We start from the raw sequence: 12,168 nt of genomic DNA, 5'->3' as shown, positions 1-12,168 counted from the left end.
GTATTTTCCTCATTGTGTTATGGTTTTCTTTTAATATCTTTAACATTTCTAAACACAAAAACACGAAAGTGTCCTTGATAATTCAATAATGCAATTGGTTCATGTTTTAATTAGTTCTCCTTCGATTATGACATGGTATTAATGCTCAGTAGGCACAGGAGGTTTGTTATGTATTGTTATAGGTTTGCCTATGAGGCCTATTTCGTGTCTATTTTTGCACAATTCACTAACGCTTTGAGCTAGGAGGCTGAAATTCTAGACTCTGTATCAGGAGGTGACTCTCATCCACTGTGCCGAGCCTCAGACCTGTGTGACCTTCGGAAGTGTCAAAGGTCACCGCGTGTGTTGCTTTTCGGGCCTGCAAAGTCTATTTCGTGTCTTTTTTTGCATAGTTCACTAACGCTTCGAGCTAGGAGGCTGAAATTCTAGACTCTGTATCAGGAGGTGACTCTCATCCACTGTGCCAAGGTCCAGACCCGTGCGACCTTCGGAAGTGCCAAAGGTCACCGTGTGTGGTGCCTTTTTCGGGCCTTTTCTGTGTGTTTTTTGATTAATTCACTAACGCTTTGAGCTGGGGGGCTGATTTTTGACTATGTTGCAATGCAGAAGGCCCTTTGCTGGGATCTTTTGGTCCCGTGGCTGTACGACTTCCACAGAGCTAGTTGGCATTGCAGAGGGTTCACAGAGTTGAGACTTGGCATGCCCAATCTAGGCACCATATGGAGGCCACAGGTCAAGTTTTACTTGGTTTGGTCAAATGTTGTGGCAACGGCGTCCATTTGAATGTTGGAAAAGGTGAAGTTTCAAAGCCCCGCCCATCGAAAAGTACAGGTCTGATCTGCACCAAACTAACGTCTGTCTGTTCAGGGGATGCCCCCAAACAACATATAAAAAATGTGACGAATGTGATAACGTTACAAAAGCTCATAATTTATCCCATCTAAAAAGGATTATATGTAAATAATAATAATGTCATAATCCATGTATATATCACGACCACGCCTCCCATTGACTTCGCATAGTACTATATCCGTGGTGCTCCCATTAAAACCTCAATAAAACACTGCTAAAACAGTGTTAAAAACATGCTTTTACAAACTGACAGTAACAACCAGTACATTGCGCGACAAAAACTCATAATTTAGCCACTATAATAAAGAATAATATATAAATAATAATAATGTCATAATCCGTGTATATATCACGACCACGGATCCCATTGACTTTGCATGGTACAATATCCGTGGTGCTCACACGGAATTATACCATTTTCCGTGTATATACCACGGAAAATAGTGGTGAGAGGTCGTGGGCTTCTCAGTGCTACTGTCATGCAGAAACCAGCAAAAGTCATGACTCATGACTCATTTCATTTCAGTAATATAATAACTGCACTTCTGTTAGAAATTAGTTCCACTTCGCATTACAGAGAAAAGTTTATTATAGTTTATTATCACACTTTACTGCCAAACTGTTCAAAGCAAAAGAGTTCAGAAGGATGACGGTGATGCTGGTGACACCACCGCCTCGCCTGTGATATGAGGTTAACCCTCTCCCTGATGGTTAATACGTGTTTCTAGGATGAAGTTTATATGTGTTTCTAGGATGTAATAGAACTCTGAAGTATTCAGGAACAGGAGTTCCCAGATGTGTTTTATAGCAGCTTCAGGAACCGAACATCTCACAAACACGTCAGTAAATAACAGCAGCATTCTTCACATTTCTGTGTTTATCCGGAGCCGCGTGAGTCTGTGTTGTGTTTGTTTGCGTGTGAAGGCTAATACAGATCAGTGTTTCTGATTCAGAGCTGATGTGAAGGCTAATACGTATCAGTTTTTCTGATTGGGAGCTGATGTGAAGGCTAATACGTATCAGTTTTGGGAGGGGGGATTATTGGGAGCTGATGTGAGCCAAAACACCCACACCACCAAACCCCCCCCACCCTTACCCCCACCCAAGCCCCTCATTTCACTCAATCTGCCTCCCTTAGTCTCTTAACTCCACTGAAACTTTTACAATCATGACTCACTTTCCTTTGTTGCCTCATTCATACATAGATATGACCGTGTGTGTGTGTGTGTGTAAGGAAGAGTATCATGATATTAATGTTGAAGTACAATCTCAAGAAAAAAGGCGAAGTGTCGAGAAAAAAGTTAAAATTTCAACAAAAAAGTCGAAATGTCGAGAAAAAAGTCAAAACTTTGACTTTATTCTTGAAATTGTACTTCAACATTAATCTTGACATTTCGACTTTTTTCTCGAAAGTCAAAATCAAAACAAATCAAGGCAAACTAAAGCAAAACAAACGCCCAGCATTTAGTTGCGCTACTATGTATGTATGTAATAATAGAAGTAATTATGATACATATCATTACATTATCATTACATGATAATGTAATGATATGTATCATTACAATCAATACTACAATACAATAGAGAACAATAGACAGCAATGGTATAACAATATGGAAATTTCCCCTCTGGGGGACTATTAAAGGATTTCTTATCTTATCTTATCTTATACTTGAATAACTATATAAGAGTAGATATGCTGTATATACTGGTTCATATATTTACCTCCAATTATAAACATAAAAATGACTATAAATCTATATATCGACATATCTACATATAACTACAAATCCGTATTTATTGATAGAGATATAGATACACAAATACTGTACGTATAATACAACTCCATATATCCATATACATACCTACGTATAACATATCTATATCCATAATATACATCTATATATCTACATATATTAATAAATGTTCATATCTACTTGTTTATTCGCATCTGTATTTTGAATAGAATGTTTCTTTGTATCTTTTTTTAAATGGTGATATGTTTGGACTTTGTTTTAGCTCCGTGTTCAGGCTGTTCCAGTTTCACTCCCCAGGTCGACATATATAATATATAATAATATATATATACATATATAATACAGAAGCTTCTTCAGTGTATAAAATTAAACTGACCCCTGAGGTTGGAGCTCCTTCTCTAGAAGGAAATATTTTACAATCATGAGTCACTTTGCTTTGTTGCCTCATTCATACATAGATGTGTGTGTGTGTGTTTGTGTGTTTGTGTGTGTGTGTGTGTGCATGTGTGCGTGCGTGCGTGCGTGCGTGCGTGCGTGCGTGCGTGCGTGCGTGCGTGCGTGTGTGTGTGTGTTCTGATTCCAGCTACCGAGGTCTCGCCCGTTTATTACGGTTCACTTGAGCTTGTTTTTCCAGCAGATTTTTCCGTCCAGATTTAAAACTTTCCAACTTTGTGAGTCAATGAAAATGTTCAAGGTCATTTGTGTCGTTATTTTAAATATAATTACATTAACACAACAGGAGAAGTTTCAACAGACCAACACAGAGGACAGAAGTCCAAGGATAATTCAGATGATTCAATCCCTCAGATTGAACTGAGGTGGATTAATCCACCTCAGTTCAATCGTATTCGAATTCTGTCCAATTTATTATAAATTCATGTTTAATTGTGTCTTGCCGCATTTAATGTTGATGTAAAGACTTTGAATTACCTTGTGTTGAATTCTGCTGTACAGATAAACTTGCCTTGCCTATAGAACAATGGCTAATAAAGATCTAATCTGATCTAAAGTGTCGGTGGGCTGAAGTGAGAAAGTGTTGGCTTTTTAAAGATCTCTAAGAGGCTGTAACTTATAAACTCTGAGTTTGGACCCGGAGCAGCGATTGTGCCGTTTGTCCGTTTGCAGCAGCCGCCTCATCAAAGCCGTCCCACTGTTTAAAAACCCTTCCTGCCAGCTAACTTTACTTTATTTTATGTACTTAATGGACCCCAGGAAGAGTAGTGGTGGCCAAGGCGGCAGCTAATGGGGATCCATCCAATAAACTAACAAACAACTAACAAACTCGCTCCCTCACGAAGCCACAAGATCCAGATCCAGCAGAGAGGAACCAACACAAGCCGTCAGGAGACCAAGGCCCCGTTTCCACGTAGTAAAAACGGTGGTGTTTTCATGCGTTTTGGCTTTTCATTTACATTTACACACATTGTGTTTTACACAGTGTGCGAAATACCCATCCATATTCGGGGCGGGGGTCCCTAACATGCATTTTTTTTTTTTTTTTTTTTTTTAAACAGTGTGGCCCTATACAATAAACCCATACAATCTAGGACAAATACACGCACACTTTTAACCATTTTAGATTCACGTTGTTTTACTAACAGGAGGCAATATTGTGCATTACGATGCAGAATGTTATTTACAAATTAAATCCGATAATTGAAATAAATAAAAGACATTAATTGGCACCACACTGGTGCACTTAATGAATAAATACCAGACAAGACACTGGCGCACGACCAGTGCATTGCAGAAACGAATAAACAAATAAAATAGGCTAATGTTTTTTTTTAGATAAATAAAAAAAAATACAATGAAAATTAATTGTACATTCAAATAACAGTAATAACAACAAATGCCACTATCGGACACGTGCAATCAGTGCACTTAAACAGATCCTCAGCCTGCACAATGATGACTGATTATTTAACGTTATGTAACCATCCAGGAAATTATGTTTTAACACAGCTGCAGCTGTGTTAAAACATGTGAACACATTCACAAATTCCACTCATAACAGGTCATCACGCAAAATTTAAAAAAAAAATCTCAATGGCTCTCAACAGGTGGGTTCACGCAGCTTACACATAAATCACACTCATAACAGGCCATAACGCAAAATAATAATAACGATAATTAAAAAAAAAAACATTAGCTCTCAGGTGGGTTCAGGCCATATTAAGCAGGCTGGCCTCTTACCTTAAGTTAAAATAGACCAAATGTGCCTTTTCTCGACTTCTTGTGCTTTCCGTCCTGGTTTCCATTCCAGGAAGAAGAGAGGCGATGTCCCGCTTTAATCCAGCTTCTGACAAATGGAACCGGGTCGACTTTGTCCAGAGGAGGTCCGTTGAGGTCACAAACAGGAGTGCAGACAGGATTTCTTCACGCAACCTGTTGCGCGCCTGGCTGTCCGTGTTATTAACTGCGGAAAAGCCTCGTTGCGCTGTGCTGGCGCACATGGCTAATTTGCATACTAATTTGCAGGACTTGTGTTAAACCAATAAAAGTTTGGAATTGTGAATACTTGATATGGCGATCTCTTAAACATATTTCATTGACCATTAGTGACAATCAAATTATCATATTATATTATATAGCCTAATTAATTTTTTTTTTGACAAAATTGAGACCCCCCCTAAATTTGGCTTTTGAGTCCTTCAGGGGGGTTCAAGGGTTAGTCAGGGGGGTCGGACCCCCCGAACCCGCCCATATTTCGCACTCTGGTTTTACACCACAATGCGTGCAAATCCAGGAACAATGTATATTGTCACCACGGGTGATAGTTAACCGTTAACTTATATTTATAATAAATACCAGCAATGGTAAGGACAACAATACCAGAAGGTAATGGACATAATGGACATAAAGTACATACATACACGTCAGTGATGGTCAGAACTACAATACCAGAAGGTAATGGACAATACATACTTACTAAATGAGGAACAACAATTACATAAAGAGTGTTCACAGTATTAGAAAGTAATCTGTAATAATTTGTACGGTGAATTAAACCAATTTGTCAATTCTATGCCATAATTCCTGTTTTCCACTCATTTACTAGGTTTACATCTTTGGAGATCCTTCCAGCTCTGAACATCCGATAACTCCTGCTAACTTTCGTCTCTCCGGTCATTTAAGGCCTTTTATCAGCACATGTTTCACGTTGTTTGAGACGTTTGTTGGGTTTGAAGGGAGGGGTCAATGAGTCGAGGTGGAAGGAAACGTTTCCTCAACGCCGTTGACATCTCGCTCATAAATCCCCGGGAAACAACAGCCGTCTAAGATCTGGCTGGAAGAGCAGGACGTACTTAAACTAAGAGCATTTATGTTGTTTTTTTGTGTTTTTCTAGTCTTTGTAATGCCTGAGACTGTTGGTCTTAGGAAACAGCAACCATTGTGAGGAGAAGGTAATGGAAAAACCGATGGCACAAACTGCAACTTCCTTCGCTGGGAGTTTGGCACCGTAAAGAGATCAAAAGATTGAAGTGTTTCACGTGGCGTTTTAATACAGCAGGCGTTTCTCTAAATCTCCCCGGCTCTTAAATGTGCCTTTGCTTTTTTACTGGCACAGGTTTTACGAGCCGTCTCAGCAGCAGCAGCGGCCGCTACGACGGGGAGATTATCAATGAGGTCGGGGAAAGGTCGGCTTGTCTCTTTCCGCCTCATTTCCACCGAGCAAACGCTGCATCACCGACCGCTGCATCTGATACCGGGAAACAACGGAGTCCTCGGCCAGAGAGCCGGGTCACGTAATTCCCATTTAAGAAAATGGCAACACATGTTGATTCTGAACGCTGACGAGCAGCCAGGTTTCTTATCAGCCCGGCGAGTTTCCTGGCGAACGGAGGAAACCAAAACACGTTTGTTCGTCCCCGGACGGACGGGCGTTTCGCCTAAAAAGGTATCCGATGTGTTTAATCAGGATTTATAAAAGGAACATTCCAGGTTTAATTGAACCCCGGGGCTGTTATTAGAGGGGAAGGAGCGTGAACGTTCATCAGGAACCAGCAGACGTTGAGCCGAAGCCGAGTTGAGATGTTAGCGATGGCGCGTTTTTTTTTTTTTGTTTTTTTTTAATTTTCACAATTCACATTTTCACATTCACAATTTCTATTTTACCCACATTCCTACCCTCCCCATAATTGCCCGGGGGAAAAAAAAAAACAACAAATAATACAAACAACAATGAACAAAATGAGAACAAAATGAAATAAATATAAAAAAAAAATGTAATAATAAAAAAAAAAATTAAATGGCAGCAACAGCGATATCAATAAACTATATATCTATACATACAATTAAACAGTAAATAACAAATAAAATGATAATAAAAGAGGTAAAATAATAAAAAGCACAAGTTAACGATGGCGCGTTAGCGCTGGCTAACTTTTTTTTTTTTTTTCATTTTCTCAATTCACAATTTCACATTCACAATTTACCCACAATTCCTACCCTCCCCATAATTGCCCAGGGGGAGAAAAAAAGACAATTCATACATTAAGGGAAAACTAAATTAAATAAATATAAAAAAAAAAATTAAAAATTAAATTAAAATTAAAAAAAAAAAAATACTCATTGGTCCCCCTTGGAAAAGTTCTCCAGTTTTGAAAATAATGGAGACCAAAATTCTTGAAAGATATGTATTTTTCCAAAGTGAATTTTTCCAATGGTAAAAAAACTGACATTTGATGAGGGGAATCATCTTTCCAAAGTAAAAGTATATATTTCTTAGCGAAGTATGTGATCATAATTAATATCCTGCTTTTTTTTCCGGTCTAATTGAAGATCCAGTGTGTCATTTAATAAATACAAATTGGAGCTTAACTCAAAATTAATTTCTAAAACTGATTGTGTGAAGGAATGAATTGATTTCCAAAAACTTATTAAAAGATCACATTTCCAGAACATACAAATGTTCCATCGGTTCTTTTACATCTGGGACATTTTGAAGAAATATCCTTTGAAATTTTGTGCATTTTAATTGGAGTTAAATACAGTTTGTGAATAAATTTAAAATTAGCTTCTTAATTTTATCACTAGTAAATTAGAAAATGGCAACACATGTTGATTCTGAACGCTGACGAGCAGCCAGGTTTCTTATCAGCCCGGCGAGTTTCCTGGCGAACGGAGGAAACCAAAACACGTTTGTTCGTCCCCGGACGGACGGGCGTTTCGCCTAAAAAGGTATCCGATGTGTTTAATCAGGATTTATAAAAGGAACATTCCAGGTTTAATTGAACCCCGGGGCTGTTATTAGAGGGGAAGGAGCGTGAACGTTCATCAGGAACCAGCAGACGTTGAGATGTTAACGATGGCGCGTTAGCGCTGGCTAACCTTAACGGTGTCTTAGCCGACGTCTCCTTCATCTCAACGCCAGAAAAACTACAGAAACTACAGAAATTAAAGCTGCAAGCAGCGATGAACGTTCCTCCACCCTTGTGCAGGTTCAGGCGGCAGTGGAAGCTTGTAGGACTTGTAGATTCTTCAGAACTGGACATTTAGAGGATGAAACACCCACGACTCTCTATATCAAACCATTCAAAAGTTATGGTAGAAAGTAGGAACTATCAGATATGGACCAATCAGAAGAAGGGGCGGGGCTAATTTGCACCAATTATGGTCAAGGACTCTAAACTGAGTCCGATGACACCACCCACGAGTCTTTATGTCAAGCCATTCAAAAGTTATGGCAGAAAATAGGAACTATCAAATATGGACCAATCAGATGAAGGGGGGGCGCGCTTTTTGGCGTCTAGCGTCGCCACGGTAACGCTTTTGACTTTTGATGGAGTGAACATTTTTAGTGCAATAACAAAAGTCGTTTCCAGTGAATTTTAGAGGCTTTTTCTAGCCAGAATGGTGAATGCAAACAAAGTCTAGAAAACATATTTTTGCCTCAAAGGCCATGACTGGAGCTACAGTTGGAGTAAAACAGAAAAAATAACTTATGAACTCAACAGCTCAGTGACATTTTCTATTGGCATTTTATGACCATTTTCCGACTCTCACAGTAAAACGGGACAAAGTTCATCCCTTTTCAGCTCAATACGGGACTTTAGTTTATAAATACAGGACTCTACATCTGCCTAAAACACAAGGAACGGGGAACAAAAGTAGACGCCTGCAAAGCAGAATGTTAAAATGACCTCAATCTCAATCAATCTTTATTTGTAGCAGGTTTTAAAACGACCACTGTTGACCAAAGTGCTTAACGGTTAAAATCTAATAAAAACATGGACGACAGGAACCAAATTCATGCTATTACCTAAGTGAGGCTAGTAATAGCAATTACCCGTTTCCCAGGGGCTACCATTATTAGCCATGTTGGTGTGTAATCAGTTTTAACTCTTTATCGTCCTAAACCCCTTTTCCACCAAACCGGTTCCAGCTGGTTGTGGACCAGTTTATGGATTGATTGATACCTTATTTGTAAAAGTATAAAATTACATTCTCTTCAAATACAAAAAAAACAAAGCAGTTTTTGGAGCCGACCAAGATGGTAAAAGTGTTCTCATGACAGCGTTTGAACACCGGTGTGAACGTGTTGATTTCCGTGTTTGTCTCCAACCCAAACCAAACGAACCCAAACCAGAGGGAGTTTCCTGGAGTTTCCTGGAGCTGCTAATATGCTGCTCTCTGGCCGTTCCTCAGAGCTCAGAAACTGGCACCAGTGTGTTATTTGACGGTGGTTTCCAGCAGAAACCTGCCAGCGGTCGAGTGTTTGGGTTGGACCGATCTGGACAAACTGGAGTCTGTATTTACGTCCAGCTGGAGCAGCTTCACCTTCGCTGGACCGGCGGCTCTGTAGACGTACCAACAACTAAATAACTACCTTTTACACTCGCTGCAAAACGATAAATGGAGCTTTGGTTTGCTATGAAAGGAAGAAAAGGAAAAAGAACCACAAAAAAACTAGTTTATTGGTGGCACCTGCCACCCGGCCGTCTAAACGTCTCTTACGTGAGCTTGTTCATACTGGACCATGACTGAGGGTTGGGAGGTCACGACGAGATACCTGATAGGTGGTTTCACCTGATCACCTCTCTGCAAGTAAAATAACTCAATTAAACGTTAACAGATTTAATTACGTCTCACACAATGGATACACAATGGATTCCTACAAATACTGGAAGCCTTTGTGCCTCAAGATTCTGTCTGTCGAGGACGTTGAAGATGCTTCATAATTGGATTCATGATAGCAGGATTTCTGCTGATAGGAGGAGGGGGATTCCTGGCCTATCGACAAACGCGTAAGTCGTCGACAGCTGTTCTGGCTCTTTCAGAGCTGCCGGACGTGGCTGAAGGGTCAAGCACGGCTATCAACGCTCAGACTCTAACGTTGGGGGAGCAGAGCCGTAAGCTGGATGCGATTCTCGAACAGAATCGCAGGTTGCGGCGGTCTTTGAGCTCATTGGCAAGATGGATAAGACCCTGGAGAAGTTGGAAGCTCGGCTTGGCGGGAATTGATCACAAATTCGTCTGATTGGAGTCGCCATTGATGAACCAAAGACTGAAGGCAGACGGAAAATTACTGACGCTGCCTGTTTTCAATATAATTGTTGATTCTATAATCTGACCTTGACAGAGCGGTCTCAGGCCGATCGCCTCTGGTCACAATCTCCCTGGTGGAATGTAAACAAGATGACTCTGCCCCCACTAACCCTCCCCCTCTCCCACGAACACCTGTGGATCCCTGTCTCAGAACTGACCGAGCCGCCTGATAACATCAAGGACATTGGCTGAGAGCAGCTCTGGGCGAAGGTTCACGGACTCATTGCTTCACAGACACTTACTGATAAACACACACACCTCTTTCAATTCAACGCCTTCCTCGGCTCCTCCCTTTTATCAGCCCCCCCCAACACTCTCCGTGTTTCGAGCGCCAGACGGCGATCACTTGGATGTGTCGGGACCCCTTCCAGAACTTGGAGGAACCAGGAGGAACCTGGAGGAACCGGGGGAACATTGGGAACGTGAGGGAACCTGGAAGAACTTGAAGGAAGGTGGAAGAACGAGGAAGAACGTGGGGCTCGTCTCACCTGCGCAAATCCATCTGTCCAAACGCAGAACTGGACAGAAACACCTTTCCTTTATTTAGTCATTTTAACCATTAAACAAAACTACATTCAAATCCAACATCAAAAAAAGGGAAGGAAGGATGAAAGAAATAGAGACGTAGTTCTGCTGGGAGACGGCTGGTGATCTGAGCATGAGCAGATGTTCTGCATGTGTTGAGGTTCAAGAGCGACGTATCGATATCAGTCACATCAATCACTGGAGACGAGATGTTAGACCTGGATTATCCTGGAACAGCAGATCTGGATCCGTTGGTACCAGGACCCACATGGACCAGATGAACCAGAACCAGAGCCGTTCCCAGCAGATGGAGGATTTCCCTGATTGTCAGAGAGGAAGAGAAACCCGTGGGACAATAGTTTCATGTTGTGATTATTAAACTAAGAACACGTCCGGACTCTGATGTTTCTGTTCGGCTAAAACCAATGAGATTGACACTACAGCGATAGTGACCTGTCCAATAACCAGAAAACTGCATTCTTTGGGGGTGAAAATAGGCGTCTAGACCCTCTATAATCTTAATATGTGACTTCATTCTAGAGATGTGGAGATTTTTGTGCCAAAAATGACCTTGAAAATTAAATTCGACCTTCATGTAAATATTATCAGTTGTTTTGTGTTTACTATTTTTTCTCTTGTACATTGCTCATTTTTCCACATTTTATATTGCTCTTTTTTTAATTATTTTGCTATTTATTGGCTATTTCTATTTTAATTTTTTTGTATAAACCGTTGAGCGTGTGTGTGTTTTGGCTGCTGCACGACTGAATTTCTCCTCTGGGAGATCAAGAAAGTCTTCTATTCTAGTCTATTCTATTCTATTCTATTCTATTCTATTCTATTCTATTCTATTCTATTCAACATGACCTTGAAATAGGAAATTTATCTCAGAATTGAATTCCTAGCACCAAAAAAGTAGAGAAAGTGACAATATACAACAATCTAGGACTAAGAGAAGCTGAGATATGACCTTTGGTCTTTTCGGCGAGAGTCATTTTGAATTTTCTGCAAACCGGCCACTAGGGGGCGTTTTTAAAAACCTTATGTCCATAACTAACATGCCAAATACCAAACACGTGTCACCAAGTGCACAATCATTATGATTTTTATTCCCTCCCACCTAAAAACCTTCAGCTGCTGTTTTTGTATCTGGTTGATTCTCCTGCAAAGGTCGGGACTCGACCTTTAGAAAAGGTGGTGGTGAAATCTCCAGCTCACTTAAGGTGAATCTGTGAGAATTATGTCATCAAAGTGTTTCTTCACCTCCAGGATTCCTGGAGAAAGTATTTCCTGGAGGGCGTTGAACTATTGTTTCCTTCAGCAGAATGTTTCTGCATCCACCCCGAGCTTCCTCTCCTTTAATCAGACCTTCTTAATCGCACACGGCTATACTATCAAAGATCTATTATATATAAAATAGTGACTAAAATGAAATGTTAACAGTGACTGATGTTGCATAGACGAGGCTCGACATTCACACGCT

This window comes from Cololabis saira, chromosome 14, assembly GCF_033807715.1.
Source record: "Cololabis saira isolate AMF1-May2022 chromosome 14, fColSai1.1, whole genome shotgun sequence".
Taxonomy (NCBI): domain Eukaryota; kingdom Metazoa; phylum Chordata; class Actinopteri; order Beloniformes; family Belonidae; genus Cololabis; species Cololabis saira.
The sequence above is the reverse complement of the archived record's forward strand: the minus strand, read 5'-3'. Positions refer to the sequence as shown.